The 14170-nt window shown below is 44.3% G+C and overlaps 2 long non-coding RNA genes across 3 annotated transcripts; both read left to right on the forward strand.

The window, feature by feature from the left end:
- Positions 1–225: 225 nt before the first annotated feature.
- Positions 226–7324, forward strand: LOC111271312 (uncharacterized). 2 transcript variants are annotated; one of them, XR_015315277.1, is made up of 2 exons: positions 226–283; positions 6285–7324. It is a non-coding gene; the product is annotated as an uncharacterized LOC111271312 (long non-coding RNA). The 2 variants fall into 2 exon arrangements; XR_002686800.2 differs by lacking the exon at positions 226–283 and adding an exon at positions 1752–1812.
- A 1775-nt stretch (positions 7325–9099) lies between these two features.
- Positions 9100–12962, forward strand: LOC147752007 (uncharacterized). Its single transcript, XR_015315276.1, has 2 exons — positions 9100–9762; positions 12848–12962. It is a non-coding gene; the product is annotated as an uncharacterized LOC147752007 (long non-coding RNA).
- The last annotated feature ends 1208 nt before the right edge of the window (positions 12963–14170 follow it).

Below are 14170 nucleotides of genomic sequence, written 5' to 3' on the forward strand. Positions count from 1 at the left end.
CCCTGCCAGGCCAAGCGCTAGGCGCCTAGCCTTCGCTCTGATATGAAGATGTTATGGCACGCGCCCGTTGTCGCTAGATAAGCGAACAGATGAGCCAGAGAAAAATCTGTAGCTGGTAGCTAAACCGTACATTGCCATTGGACCCAATGGCAGCGTTTATGTTATTAAGAAAGGAAGATCCAGCTCAGTTACATGGTTACTAAATGAGGAAAGATCGCTATATATGTTTGCCATATCGATTTCTGCTGAGAACAACGAGGCGCAACTTGTTACTCCAACGAAGGTAAAGTTTCTTTACAAAAATACCTAAAAATCGCCGATGCAACACCTTTGGTCACGTTCAAAAGTTCACAAATCGTGGCCCGTTTCGGAAAGAAAAATTTTTAAAAAAAACACATGTGCCTTTGCTGTGTAATTTTTTTTGTCTACTAACTCCATTGTCGAAGAAAAAATACAATCAAAATTACTGTTTACGAGGCAACTTTTTCCCAACCGTAAGCGCACCGTGCGCCTTCCCGATGTATATATATATATATAGAGGCTCGGAATGCCAGCAGCAGATTAATACTGCAAGAATTTTACGATGTTTAACACAAAAAGGCGAGGTAATCACTCTATTCTATGACCTGTGCGTGACTGCGAAGGCGTCAGTCGAAGGCGTGAGGAAATCCAGGGTGGCAGGGTTGGCATTTAGTGTTCCTTTAACGTTAAGTGACGGGACTCTTAACGACCTGACCCAAGGCAACATCATCACTTTGGCCGCTAAACAGGCACGCACTGCCAGAAACCATAAAGCGCTTATGCATAGGCCTGCCGCTATTAATAAATAAACAGTTTGAGTAACCAAACCAATCAAGTTAAAATAGGTGAAGCTTAGCTTTTAACTATGGCTATTCGTCCACAATAAAATACCGCTCAGGCACAGACGAACGCGCACTATATCGTGGCGATTAGATACATGCGCGAGCCACAGTACGAAGCACTGTCCCACCTGATTTTCTAAAAAATATGGCTTCCTTGGCGGACATGCGTTTCGCTTTTGCGGAGGCTTTTCGGTGCATCTGCACTGCCATCGCTGGTCGCCCTTGCACACCTTTTTCTCTCTTCTCCTTTATCGCTTTCAAATGCATGTATGTATGTATGTGCGTGTGCATGCGCGCGTATATCTCGCGTTTGTCTTCGTTGATGGCTAAGCATATTGTTTTAAATGTCCCAAATCACTGTCGTCCGTCCAAGTGTCGCTGACTCCATGAAGGCTCTTTTGATCTGGCTGTAAAGTTGGCAGAGACGCTCTACGGCGCTGATGAAGACGTGCGGTAAACATGGGCACATGGGCAGCGAGCTTTTCGTTCGATGGTTAGCGCTGCACGATGCCGGCGCCGAGGCCACTACCCTCGCAATGTGCGTAAGAATTGCGTGACTCTTCGTCTTGAGCGGCTTAAGCTCGCTGACTGAATTACCCGGTCGCCTTGTCACCGCTAACGCAACAAATGCATAATGCCTATAACTCATATATACAACATATAAGCTAACACTTACTTCCTAATACCTGAATAGCGAGTGCCAACAGTTTAAGCAGCTCGATCTAACAGCGTCTGCTCTAGCATCCGAACCCCCTGACCGTAAGGCCTGTGTGACAATCTGTACGGTGTCATAATCTCGGGGCGGGATTTCAAGACGTCAGCGTTCGGGTACTTACAACGCAACTGACAGACATACGACGACGAAACGTTGAACACTTCAATGTAGCAGTGGCAGTGGCAATGGCAGCGGCTGAAGGTGATCGTAAACTGAAAATCAGTTCGCATAAATGTGAGTAGTAAAAACTGACACGGTACAAAAGATGAGAATAATTATGTCCTATATGGGTACAGTAAAAATGTTGACCGAACGACGAAGCAGAGGACGTCGAGTGCGCAAGGGGCTGGCGATATGGGCATCGCTTCCAATAAGGATCGATAAATTGTACAGAATACCCGGAAATGGCCATAACTCTATAGTTATGGCCCCAAGGCAAGTTGGCTTTGCAACACAGAAGAATGATCTGATATTCCCTAAGGAGCTAATGGTAGAGTTGTGAAAGGTTTGATTTAGGTGCTCTTTCTCCGTTCAGGACCCATTCGTAGCAACATAAACTTACGTTTATGTTCCAAGATAACTGAAATAAAATTTTTCATGAGTTATTGCCTCACGTTAGAGTGTATACAAATTGTTTGTTCTTCGTTATCACAAACGTACTCGACGTACGAATGCAGTCCATGTATATGATAGTAAAAGCTATTTAATAAGAGTCCACATTTGGATATAAAGATAGATTTGTATGACCCTTCCTCTGCGCTGTAATCAATCGTAAATAGACGTTTATATTCAGCTATCCGAATACAAACAACGTTGCAATGTTGGCAAAAGCGAACTTTCCCTTTTAGGGGGTATAACTTGCCTGCGAAGGCTGCAACGTGCGGAGTCACTGTACTGTGACCATCATAATCGCGTTGCTTATATTTGTATTCGGCCGACACCGGACAAGAGCCATTTCGTACTTAGTAGGAGTCTAATTCTGATGTCAACGACATCCGTCCGCCGTGCCCAGACGCCAGGATGCGCCACAAAACACTTCGTTTAGGTGAGCTGTCATGGTCAGCATCTAAAACAAAGCCAATTGACACCCCGATGAAGTCCCGAAGCACTAGCTGTGCTATCTCAACGTGTTCTACTTTCTGCCTTCGATATCTACTTGTCTGTCGCTATGACGGTATGCTATGTGGCGCATACATTTGCTAGGAATCTAGGTGTTACGTCTACCGCCTGAGCAACGGGCCGTTGTTTATATCGCCTAGACTTAAATCAATTTTCTGTAAAAGACGAGTTGTGTGGCTGAGATAGCAGAAATGGTTTCCTGGCCAGGCGTATTTCAAGCACTTAAACTTTCGTTACGAAACTCGACAGACGGCGCACGCAAAGGGAGCCGTAAAATTTTGACGCTTTTTTGAGTGACGGATCGGGACTTTTCAGCGGCGGCTTATTAGTATATGGACGTATGGGTAATATATTTGTATACGTTGTAAGGTGTCAGGAACGTGGGCGCCCCATTAAAGAAGGCTGTCGTTATGTGTGCAAGTTGAATTTTTAAGGTTGTGACGATGCCTTAATAGGATTCATAAGGACAAGGGACATGCGTTAAATTTCGTGCATAACAAAAATATCTTTTCAATTTATTCCATAAGAGGCTTGAGAATACTTAAACGGTAAAATAGACAAAAAACACTTACACGCTGCTTTAGATGCATATAATTAAACAGATCTAATTATACCATACTGTGTACTACAATTTAAATCATGGGAGTGTCTCATAGACATAACATGACTAGCGTAACTGTGTTCATCTCGGCTTCGATAGCGACCGTCAACGAATGAGAGTACGTCATACCAATCCTGTTCGATACTCGACAGCAAAACTTCAGAGGACACAGAAGGAGACACGAAGGACCTGTATTATTGTCCTACATAAATAAGGACTATAATCTTCTGGTCAGCAGATTTCCGGGCCGCTTTTCCGAGCTATAATTGTTACATCTGGGCAATAGCTGTTCAGCCTCGTCGTATTCGAATTTACTCAATCCTGACCTTAATAATCTATTATTTTCACTATAATATAAGGGCTCATACGAATTTTATGTTACTAGCGATTCAGCCACATGTTAGGCAATGGCACCTAGCGCCCGTCATAGTTCAATTTGGGTATCTCATACGAGCGGCCTACAGGCCGTATTATGATTCTCGTTTTTAAGTTTTAAAGTTTAAAACGGCGGTAGTGAACGTGGTAATTTGTCATATAGTTTAATTCAAATTTGGATATATGAACAATGATTTACTGAGCGATTCAGCAGCCGAACGTCTAAAACGTTTCATTTTGTCGTCGGCTTTAAAAAATTGAGTTTTACTTAATTAGTTTATTGTGTGTTGAACGTGAAATAAATTTAGATAGTTGTAGTCTGTCACTTCTAATTGATGAATAGATAGAAAAACGACTATTCATGCTGAAAGTAGGTTACGCCTTAGGTGGAAAATAGATCTATTTATTGATAGTTTTAAGGAAATAAATGTCGATTCGGATCAAGCTAACTTGAAAACTTCAAACTTCATATGCTTGATACAGTGAGCTTTCTGCGTAAGAATTGCTTTATTCAATCTTGATAGCGCTATGCTTAGAAACTGAGAAAATATTGTCAGATTTTTTTTGGTGATTTTTTATTAGGGGACCCATGTTACCATCATAGTTACGCTGCAGTATTATTTCATGTCCAACACAAGTTTAAGAACATCTAGAAATATAAGCTAGAATTTATTGTGAAATGGTAACTTTTGTTAGCTGTCGGCCTATTGCGTGATGAAACGACGGCAATAATCGTTATCCTTCGACTGTGCGATGTACAGTTTTGTCCATAGCATTACCGTCAATAGGAGGCTCAGTGTGCAAATACAAAGTGTGGTTTATGCGCTCGACACGTATTTTTCTCACAGAGCGATAATCCACACGATTCAATCACAGACCTCGAGGTGGCCGGCAGTATAGGACACCATCAAATGACAAAAAACCCTATAGAAATCATTTAGAGCAAGCTCTATGGATTGAACGCTTCCGCTGCTATCGTCATTGTACTTGACAGGACGCCCAGATGATCCCACGAATGCTAAGCTGCACTTAGATGTTACTTATATATTAGTTAAGTAGTTAGCCAGACAGGTAGTAAACTCGTTGTACGGTCGCCCGCCTTGTCGATGAAACTCGTCTCGGAACTGGCTAAAACACTTGTGACGTGAGTTAAGTTACGGTAACTCTAAATATAGGTCAATCTTTACGTGGGCTCCTACGCAGTAACATAGGAAGGCATAATATATCCGCCTGTGTTCAGCTGCCGCTAGCGAAATAGTTGTTTGTCACACAGTTGACGTCAGTTTGTGAGGGGCAGCTCTAAGGAGGTGCTGATCGAAGTACAAGCACAGCTGCTCTTCCCAGCAGTCCCCGTTTATAATGGAAGTTATGATGGCTGACCGACTCGATGGAGTCGTTAACAGACAAACACATATGATAAATATAAATGTATATATAATCCAGTAGAATAGGCAGACATTAACACGAAGAAAAAATCCCATAGGAGCAAATGGAAAAGAGACATGGAAAGATAGGTTATAAAGCTAGTGTCATAGCTGTTGCTTTTTGTCTTGCTAAAACTTACCTTGGCGCTAACACGAACTCTATAAACCAATCAACAATGATGATGTGTTTGTTGGAGGGCAGTCAGTGCTTCTCAACTAAAAGAAATACACCCTATATTCAACGTAATGGTGCTCTACAACAAGATTAGATGGCAAAATAGATTGTCCTCATCAATCTACCGAAGTACTATCGTTCTTTAAGTCTGAAGATCGTTGAATCCCCTCATGAAGCATCGAGAATGGACTGCACTTAGATAAACACTTACATAGACTACTAAAAGGACCAGATCTGTAATGGTGAAAGGCGTATCACCTTTTCTAATGGACACTCAAATGACAGACTCCGATGTTATGACATTGTTTTAGTGCAAGTTGCTCTATAACCCTGGTAAGTGGCGGAAAAGCACTTTATGCTTGGTTCGGGACAAAATGGGTTACTTCAAATAGGCCTCGTGCATTGATCGTTGCTTTAAGAACTTCATAAGTCATTCTACAAACTCTACGAAATACGCGCGTCTCTCCGCATTCCCATTTTCCTCTGATTATTTTCAACAATTCCTGTTTTCACACAAGCTCCGTAGCGAGATAAATACATTTTGTCTAGTGAAAAAAAAGCTAATAGTTAGTAATAAGTGGAGCCTTGGCAGCCTTAAGAAACCAGCTATGGTTATAATGCAAAGCTGATTTGGCATCGTGTTAGGAAACTTGACTAATACTCGCTGATGCTATACCCTTACCATACACCACCTATTTAATATAGGAGCAAAAGTCAAAAATGAGCTACGAAGTATGTACAGTTCAGTACTTGAGTAAAATCATCGACGACGTGGCAAAAAACCATATCATCTTCGTCCATCAGTGCCTTTCATCTGTTACGACGAGAGAACTCTTTATAGGATTAAATAGTTTTTCTTTGTCTTTTATGTCCACCAACTCTAATGCGAAGGGAGGATGATCGAAGAGAAGGGAAAGAGGGATAAAATTGATAAGAATAATCGTGATAATATGAAAATTGATAATCGCGATATCACTCCCTGTTGGCTTCTATTCGGCTTTTTTCATTGCAGATCAGTCCCGCTGCTAACGTTGTACTTATCGTAGAGTCTGCTGCTCTTACTGCCGCCGCCGCCGCCGCTGTCGTAGATGTTGCCGTCGGCCGTTTACAGGCGGGAAGAAGAGGCGGGCAGATTCGCCTTTGATGTGACGCCGACCATCGGGACAAGACAAACTATAGACGCCAGGACACAGAGAGACGGCAGCGCTCGATCCTTCCGCATAGGTCGGCGTCAAGTGTCGGTCAATGCGCCGAACGGTATACTGGCCGGTGTGTGCATCGAGGAGAGTTAAAGATACAACGCGTACAGATTCAAAGGCCTAGACAGAGTTACACAGTATGAAAGTGTGATCGAATCTGAAAGCAAGAAGCACAAAATTAAGCAAATGCTAACGATACAATCACTAATCCCGGTATGGCTGGTTGATGTGGCGATTTCACCTACCACTCAATACACAGCGCGTAGTACGTCCACGGTGGCATAGTTTGTCACAGATCGTATCGTGGTGATTGTCAAGTGTGTATAAAAGCATAAACGCGCATGACTAAATAGAGCGCAACTTACAAACAGAATTCAGTAAGTTCGAGCTGTTATAACACGGATTTCACTGATACATCCTTATTTAACACGACACAAACTACTGGCAGATATTGCGAAATCATTACTTAGGCCAATCGGTCTAGGCGAATGAGGCTCAAAGTAATGCGTGACGTAAATGACAATTGTACGAGTACGTTTCATAAATGATCTAAGTTCACTCAGCTATGAACCATGTATGCCTTACGTCACCAAATTCATACCCTAAGATCGCCGTAGAAAATCGACGCCTTTGCTAGAAACGAGTTGCTTACCGGCACTGGTTAATGAGTCACTTTGCTATTGAGTGCTTTCATTAGGCCATCAACACCCCGAATGATTGCCTCGACCGATTTCGTCTGAAGTCCGAAGATCTGAGTTATTAACGATTTCCTTCGTGTTTCGTACCTTCTTCCTTCACTAAATTTCAGAATTCTTATCAATTAGCACTGAATATTAAATATGTTAATTTTAAATATACAGGTTTTGCCTATCAGCTGTATCGGATTCGTATTATGGTTAGAGAATAATGCTGTGATTGAGTCATCGATAGACACTGGGAAAGGTGGTTACTTTTCAGCCGTGTTTGATGCATGCAAATAGTTCCATTATCCTGTACCATTCGCTCACATCCTGATTGGATGAAATTTGCTAAGAAAGCATATTAAGCTTATTATATGGATAGATATTAACGAAACTACCCTCATTCTCCTCATATACTAAAATGTGACCGCGGATTGGCGTACCTGGCTGGCCACTCCAACGGCGCGTGTCTTGCTCGTTCGACTACTACTATGGTTTATCCATATCTAAACGCGTTTTCTATAAATGGCTTCTGGTTGTCGTTCTATGTGTGTATGTGTGTGTATGTATGTACTTATAGAAGTCCGAATCCGAATGGACGTATGTGCCTATAGCAGTTGGCACATGTTCAAAGGTAGCTTAGAATGAAGCTTGGCAGTCTGTCGGGCGGTCGGCCGGCCGGCTAAGTATGGCCAACTCATCGCAAGCAAGACGATTTCCTTTTTTTCTCTTTTCCTTCAGTCTGTGTCTAGTTTAAGGAATAATTTGGTGAATTAATTTAATCCGTTGGAAAATTTGAAACAAAACAGAAAAAATGACGATTAAGAGGATAAATGAGAATGATGGGAGAAATGATCAACGCCAAATTGATCGGCTGACTTCTGATCTACCTAGCCACCAGCGGAGCAGGCCGTCACGATCAACGCGACCACGAATGAGGCACGCGGGCAGGGCAGCGAAGTCACGGGCGCCAATGGCACGACCACGGCCTCGATCAAGACCATGAGGGAAATGCTGAGCCCGACGGGAGAGGAAATAGCAAGAACAACGGCAGAAGCAGCAGCCGCGGCAGCAGGAAAAGGGAGTGTGCTACCGCAGCTCGAACAACCACGACTACTAGCACGGCTGCTGGCAGATGGAGCAGCAGCGGTATTTGGAGAAGGAGAAAAAGGATTTGGCCCATGAATCCTGCGTGAAAGGCCATCACACTAACCTACAGTGACTGATCAGCTTCTACTGCTACAGCCACCGCTCTTCTCTTTGGGAGCCGCGTCGAGAGAATCTATTAGGGGGCTCGAAAGGAATGAACAAGACTACTCGCGCGTTGAATACTTTAGGTGGAGGAGCTGCTAGCGCAGCGGCAGCCGCTGCCGCCGCGGTAACTGCGACGGTGGCGAAGTAAGAGCGAATCGTAATCTTGAAAACGGCCATGCGGGAGATTTTTGATTTGGAGAGGGCCCCGCCGCACCTATTCCTCGCTATCGCTTGCGAAGGCAGCTGCCACTGCCGCCGCCGCCGCTGTGTTGGACTGAGGAAAAAACGAAACCAAATTCGATTAGAGACGAAACCAGCCAAAAAGACATTTCGGCTTTTTGATTTTTATCGCTGAGAAACTTATCCACTTTGAACCTGCCCCTGGACACCCCTCTTGCCATCCCGCCAATTCGCCGGGATCAACAAAAGGGAGATTTGCGACCACATAACGTCATTACAGGATAGCTCGCATTCCCGAGCATTTTACCAGATTCACCCACAACAAGTCTACTGCAAACTGCTCATACCAGTAGCAGTGATGTGTTTCCTTATTTTGAACACATTCTAAAGATGACGCTTTCTGTTTATAGAGCTTTTTTTTTAATCGACCCTTAGGAAAATTGGCGTTATGCGTTGAGCATCGTAATGAACGCTGCTGTAGCTTCTAATTATAGTTTAAATAATTTATCGTTCTATTACTTTACGTAAAGACTATGGGCCCACCTTTTACACATGTCTTGCCATCTGAAGTGTCTAAACCTATAAATGATTAATAACACTTACGACGATAACGACGAGTTCAGACTTAGTCCAGCACTTCCGGTCTACTCGGCAATCTGTCAGTCTGTGGTGCAGTTGGAGGAAGCAAATCAACGGAAGCATCGAACCCAAGGTTCGATCCGACGCAGTAGTTGGCTACAGATCCGAGTGAGTTCTGCGTTGTGAGTAAGGCACGGATAACGGTTGAGGCAGCGGTGCAAGTGGCACGCCCGATCGCTGTTGGAGACGGCAATGCTTTACGATCTCTCGATTTTGAAGGGGGTTGCAAAGACGGCAGTTTCATTGGGGGTTTCAGTACCGCCTGTAAGATTCCACACCTGGCAGGCGCCTTCGTTTCACTTTGCCGATGTCGAACTCCTCGCGCCTGCCTGCTACCGTTACCCAGGTTACCGAGTTAAGTTTAACGTTCAGAGTCTCTCTCAGCGGGGCATACAAGCTTGCTTGCTACCTGCTGCCCACAACACAGCGGCTGATCTCAGATCCATTCTATCCTCGTTCCAGTGCGGTCCGACACAGCGTAGGAGATGATCTCTGCCAAAACGAGAAAACCAGCCAGCCAGCCAGCCAGCATCAAGAGGTGAGACTGCGAAATCACTGCGAAGTGATCTGTATGTGTCTGTGTGTTGTGTACAGTGTGCAGTGGGACGGCAAGTGCAGGCTGGTAAGGGGCAGCCAGCTAGTCGACCGACCGACAGGTTATGTATCAGTTGAGAGAAAAACAGGGAGAATGAAGTCCCGGCGAAGAGGGGTGGACGAGAAAGTGGGAAAGTAGGAAGAATCAAAAGAACGTGAAGGGGCTGACGAAGGGCACATTGGGGATGGAAAACGAAATGTGAAGTATTCTGAATCTATTCGATGCCGGCAATCTCCCACCAGCCCTTGTCGTTCTGCCGTATGATCTACCCAAAGCGCTCCCAGATTTCCCAAAATGGCTCGCACCCCCCTCCCAGTGGTATGTGCGAGCACGATGCTCCCGGCATCTCCCAAAATTCGCCACATTCAGCAATTCGCTTTTGAGAAATCAAATTGGACTTGAAAGTAGCACAGCAACCAGCTTCCGCTTGAAGATAAAACGGCATAACGAGAACTACCCGCTATAGAGGAGTGCGCTCGAGGGGGCTCAATAACAGCTCTAGGAAGGACGAGAGTGATGCCTTACCTAAGAGAGCTGTTCACATTGGCACGTACCATGTTAACGCGATTTTCTGTCTGAACAGTAGCAAATGCATCGAAATTGCGGTACCGTTTAGCTTACGAGGGAATGGTGCAAGATGCTGTAAGGTTATGAAGACTGGATAATATACTGCCCCGAGGGGCATACCCTATGCGCAAGTGTCGAAACTTGGCGCTAAATGATTGCCAGCCCGTTGACAGGAAGCGAGCGCTTTTTTTACATGAGAAAAATATTTGTTGCATCAAAATATAATATGCTAAAGCAATAATCTTTTCCTCGATAAAACCCTGCGATTTCTCATGTAACTTCTATGAACATTTCCCTATACGTAGATAATTCTCTTAGAGTTGGTTTACTGTATACGTTAGTGAAAAACTTGATTTGACGACAAATTGTTATTACAATTAATTTTGAAAAATACTAGTCGCACAAGGGAACCTCTTGTACAATCTGCTCCATTTTAACAAAAGAGGTTACAACAGGTGCCGGCCAGATGCGGACCATCGCCTTGATGCATTACTTTTTACTAGTGATCTAAAAGCTTTTCATATACTTTAAATAGCAAATAACAGATCTATTTTTTCTTTGAAACTTACTTCAGTTTATTCATTGAGTATCGTATAAGAGGCCAAAACTCCTTCAGTAATGCATAGTTTGTGGCTGGTCAGCAGGGGCCATCAACGATTACTCGTTCCGATGACCCTAAACATTTCTATTTCTGTTCCGTGAATGATTCTCTTTTTATGATGAAGTTTCTATTTTGTTTCGCTGTTAGGCTGTCCCCTATGATGTAGGATTTAGTTCGTTCTGGGATGATGCTCCTTGATATCTCTATCGGTCGACGAACACTCGACCGCGACGTGATCACCGATCATAGACAAACCGTAGCCGGTAGCCCCCGGTGGCTTCGCCGCTTCATATTGATCGGCTACCGTTTTTCGAATTTCTATCGCCCCTGTTGCCGCCCAAGCGATAGTTGATGCAAGAGTCATTGTCGATTTAAGCGTGAAGTGGATCTAAGTTGGCAACAATGCGAGACTTGACTCTAGATCTTTAGACATTTGTTCAACAAAAAAAAAAAACAATGGTGACTAACAACGTCCAGCAGCGTCCGGCCTTTTTCGTCCAGGTTACATACAAACACCGATTGACCAACGAAGTAGCAGCAGGTATGTTTTCATCGGCGTCAGCAACTAGCGGCAGTGGCGAAAATCATGCGTGGGACACGTGTGCGTGTGCGTTGGGCGGTGCGACTTCAAACATACAAAACATATGTGGCCTGACACAAACACGCAGTAGCGCTCATTCGCGGTAATAGTAACGGGTGTTATGACGAAGTCCAACCACGGTAGCGCGCCTTCGAATTTCGGTTGTGTCTGACGCCTGTTCAATGATGCTGCTCCTGCACGAACGGTAGCAATTGCCAGCAACAGCAAAAACTTTAAAGCTATTCTGACTTGGTTTTGTTACGCTCCTTAAGGAAACGGCAGCCAACATAACAGTATCAGTGGCCGCATGCACCGGCAATAGCGATAAGGGCATTCTCAGACAGATTCGACGGCAGCGGGCGGATTCGATGCTCGTTCGTCCCTTCGATATTTCGCCGGCCCACCTGTATTAACGACCACGCGCTAGCCATGCCGGGACGCACGTATTATATTATAGTACGACCGACTGACCCTTCTGCCAATGCACACGTACATACGGAGGGCACCTTACCTTTACTGTTAAACATATTACGATAGATGGACGCAGGGCAGCTATCTGCCATCCCGCGGCTATCCTATAATGAAACGGGATTTTCTTTCAAACGGGTACGAGGCTTCCTGCGTAAGCGATCGGCACCGGTCAGGCCGGGTGTACGGCTACCGTGCGTCATGCCGATTCGTTCACACATAAGAAGATGGATTCAGTAATAGCAACATAGCGGACCATAGTCGCTTAACCGGCCTTACCAATATCATGTTCCGATCCTGCCGATGCGTATTATCCGGATGATCACGATTTAGTCAGTGGACGATTGACCTGATCAACTGACAATAAATCACCATTTCTGCCCGGCGGGTAATCAAGAAAAAATAGGAAACGAAACATAGTTTTTTTCAATGAAGATGTCACCAAGTACTAGCATCGTGCGAACATCTAGTACCATTGCTTATAAGATGTAACTGTTATACGATTGATGTCGTTGATGCTGACGCTTCCTCTTTGGAAGTTTCCTTCCAGTAAAGAAATGCGGGTCTGAATCTGTGCGCTGCGGAAAATGTCAATCGTAAAATTTCGTAGCTGATTGCCCCCTTAATCAGCACGAAATAGTATAATATACTATAGCATATTAAAATACCAGCTTAATAACGAATATATAAGTAAACTGAATGTGACGATACGGGGTGTTCATTACACAGTACTGCCAAAGTAGATTTGCGTGCTCAGTCCAGAAGATTCTCGCTTGATAAACGCATTATGAAGTGTACGCATTCCTTTACAGGTAACCTGATAGATGTTTCGGGTCTGTGACCTTGTAAGATAAAGAAGATGAATCAAATAGCGTGCGCTTGTTATGCCTCTGTCCGCTTTCCTTTCAATGAAACCAATAAAAATAAGACCGCACAACTAAGGACACTGATTTGTATTGTATATAGTATGTAGGCAAGGTACAACTTGTTCCTTCAAGGACAGGCAGCCGCCGTCCTTGTCATATCGCTGTTTGAGTATCTAGGTTATTAGGAAAGACCAGCGTGCATCACCACCATGGGCTCTCACTACGATCGGCGATACCAACATACAAACCGGACTTGATTAGCGGGCTATCTTCCGCAGGAATTGTTTTACTTACTATCATGTAGTGGCTGGATCACTTGTAACATCTCCACAGTTCAGCAAGAACTATTCGAGGGCGTTGTATTGCTACTTGACTTCGAACCAATCATTTACCCAGTGATAATCATCGACAGCAGTCGATTGTTGCTTTTGTTGTTCTTGTTATTGTTAACAGTTAATATTAGTTCTACAACTAGAACACCCTTGTTTATGGAAGGCACATACGCACGCACGCTGCGGCTTGTGTACCAAAACGAACTGGTGATAACGATCGACCCATTAGTTTGGCCATCCATCTAGCCGTCGCATTGATTATTAAAGCACACGTTAGGGCGGTTGAAAGGATGAGCATAGGGGCACCCCGGAGGACGCAGCATTTCTCTCGGCGACACATCACGACAACAACAAATATCTAGAATATTACTCCGACTACGGTAGTCCTCTTCCCCCAAAAGTCGGGAGGAGAAACGTGCGAAGGAGAGGACCCCGGACAGTAGCTGTTATCAATGACGATAAGGTGATGTCTGCAGCACTGCTTTGGTGGTCCCTGTAGACTCAGGCCGATAATATGTAGTCAAAGATAGCTGCAGTTGTTTCACTCAGAGATTTTAATGCAGTGCTCATATATAGTATCAGTGTCTTTCCGTTTTTCTCCTCCGTCTGCTTTGGATCGCATCTATTGCGCTCTTTGGCTCGATTCTGTCCCGTCTACTCTGCCAGACTTCGACTCCTCGGGCTCACTTTTTCGCAACCGCAGGTAGAAAGAGGAATAGAGTGTGTCGTGCTCAGCGGCACTCACTCGTCCTATTAAATGCTCATTAGTCGACAGCCGGACGAGCAAGGAAGCTATTCGCCCTTTTTTAGTTATAACAATCTTTTTCCGCCTATACAAGTCTTCTTTCGATTAGTTTTTTCTCCTATAGTGTTCCCATCACATTTCTTGTGTCGCCTCATCATTTGACTGTGTGCGGCGATCATGGTTGCCTGGTCG

Source organism: Varroa jacobsoni, unplaced genomic scaffold (genome assembly GCF_002532875.2).
Source record: "Varroa jacobsoni isolate VJ856 unplaced genomic scaffold, vjacob_1.0 contig00526, whole genome shotgun sequence".
Classification (NCBI taxonomy): Eukaryota; Metazoa; Arthropoda; class Arachnida; order Mesostigmata; family Varroidae; genus Varroa; species Varroa jacobsoni.